This window comes from Penaeus chinensis, chromosome 27 (genome assembly GCF_019202785.1).
Source record: "Penaeus chinensis breed Huanghai No. 1 chromosome 27, ASM1920278v2, whole genome shotgun sequence".
Lineage (NCBI taxonomy): Eukaryota > Metazoa > Arthropoda > Malacostraca > Decapoda > Penaeidae > Penaeus > Penaeus chinensis.
This window is the reverse complement of record NC_061845.1, coordinates 16,066,907-16,069,406: the sequence shown is the minus strand read 5'-3', so window position 1 is coordinate 16,069,406 and position 2,500 is coordinate 16,066,907.

Sequence of the window (2,500 nt, the reverse complement as noted above, 5' to 3'; positions counted from 1 at the left end):
AGAGGAAGCGGGGAAGAGGAAGAGGGGGAGAGGAAGCGGGGAAGAGGGAGAGGGGGAGAGGAAGCGGGGAAGAGGGAGAGGGGGAGAGGAAGCGGGGAAGAGGGAGAGGGGGAGAGGAAGCAGGGAAGAGGAAGAGGGGGAGAGGAAGCGGGGAAGAGGGAGAGGGGGAGAGGAAGCGGGGAAGAGGGAGAGGGGGAGAGAAGGCGGGGAAGAGGGAGAGGGGGAGAGGAAGCAGGGAAGAGAGAGAGGGGGAGAGGAAGCGGGGAAGAGGGAGAGGGGGAGAGAAGGCGGGGAAGAGGGAGAGGGGGAGAGGAAGCGGGGAAGAGGGAGAGGGGGAGAGGAAGCGGGGAAGAGGGAGAGGGGGAGAGGAAGCGGGGAAGAGGGAGAGGGGGAGAGGAAGCGGGGAAGAGAGAGAGGGGGAGAGGAAGCGGGGAAGAGGGAGAGGGGGAGAGGAAGCGGGGAAGAGGGAGAGAGGGAGAGGAGGAGAGGAAGCAGGGAAGAGAGAGAGGGGGAGAGGAAGCGGGGAAGAGGGAGAGGGGGAGAGGAAGCAGGGAAGAGAGAGAGGGGGAGAGGAAGCGGGGAAGAGGGAGAGGGGGAGAGGAAGCGGGGAAGAGGGAGAGAGGGAGAGGAGGAGAGGAGGCGACAGCAGAGGAGGGGATTCCCCGATGACCTTGGAGGAGCGACTTTAGCATATTGATGTGATTGATAACGGAATGAGTAGTAATGGGGGGGGGGAGGGGGGGAGGGAGGTGTCTTCCCGTCTCCTGGTTTCTTGTTTTTTCATTCGCTTAATTCTTCGTCTGTTTATAGTGCTGTTAACCTTATTATTATCATTATTATTCTATTTTGTCATTATTCTTATTGTTATCATTATCATTATTATCATTATTATCATCATCATTATTATTATTATTATTATTATTATTATTATTGTTGTTGTTGTTGTTGTTGTTATTGTTATTCTAATTGTCATTATAGAAACATTATTGTTGTTGTTGTTGTCATTATTATTATTATTGTTGCTATCATTATCATTTTTATAAACAATATTAGTACTATTTTTCTTCCTGTATTTTTCCCCCATTTCTTTTTTTTTTTTCAATTCGTTTCATCTTTCCTCTTTTTACCTCTTATCTATTTTTTATCATTTCCTCTTCTATACTTCCATTTGTTTTAGTTTTCACTTCATCTCTTTATATATATATTTTTTCTTCATCTCCTCTAATTCCCTAGTTTATTTTTCCTCTCCACTTTTTCTCTTTTTTCCTCTATGTAGGTATGTGTGTGTGTGTGTGTTTATGCGTGTTTTCGTGTAGTCATGTATATATGTATGTGTGTATGTGTATGTATGTATGTATGTATGTATGTATGTGTGTATGTATGTATGTATGTATGTATGTATGTATGTATGTATGTATTTATGAATGAAAGCGTGTATGGAGGAGGCGAATAAACACGGGAATAAAAGCCATCCCAGAAGAAACACTAGAAAGATGCAAGATTAACTTCCAGATTTTACCGAAGACTTAGAAGTGTTCATCGGCTCCTCGCGCTTCGCAGGGGCTCACACACACGCGCACCGACACATACATACAAAATTGCATAGCTACGTACAGTACATGCATACTAAGCACACATATACACAATATGTATATGCACATATACAAATGCGAACGCACAACATATGCGTGCGTGCAGAAAATACACAGACTTACACAGACTTACACAAACTTACATAAACACTCAGAGACAGAGAGAGAGAGAGAGAGAGAGAGAGAGAGAGAGAGAGAGAGAGAGAGAGAGAGAGAGAGAGAGAGAGAGAGAGAGAGAGAGAGAGAGAGAGAGAGAGAGAGAGAGAGAGGCAGAGGCAGAGAGGCAGAGAGGCAGATGCAGAGTCATAGACAGAGACAGAGACAGAGACAGAGATAGGAGAGAGAGAGAAGAGAGAGAGGAGAAAAATAAGAGAGAGAGGAGAGAGAGAGAATGAGAGAGAGAGAGAGAGAGAGAGAGAGAGAGAGAGAGAGAGAGAGAGAGAGAGAGAGAGAGAGAGAGAGAGAGAGAGAGAGAGAGAGAGAGAGAGAGAGAGAGAGAGACGGAGAGAGAGAGAGAGAGAGAGGAGAGAAATAAGAGAGAGAGAGAAGAGAGAGAGCAGAGAGAGGAGAGAGAGAGAGAGAGAGAGAGAGAGAGAGAGAGAGAGAGAGAGAGAGAGAGAGAGAGAGAGAGAGAGAGAGAGAGAGAGAGAGAGAGAGAGAGAGAGAGGAAAATACGAGAACGATCCACATTTTATTTATACATCGATGTGCGTGTGAGTTTTGTATGTATAAACGTCATCCTAAATATCTTATGGACTTGCCTCTTGCATTAATAACAGCTTATTGCTCAGTCTGTTACGTGAATGTTAAAGGGAAAGTTCTTTACTTTATAAATGTTCATAAATGATTGAACACTCGATTACAGATATCATATATGCTTTATGTATTTAGGCCTCAATCTGGGATCA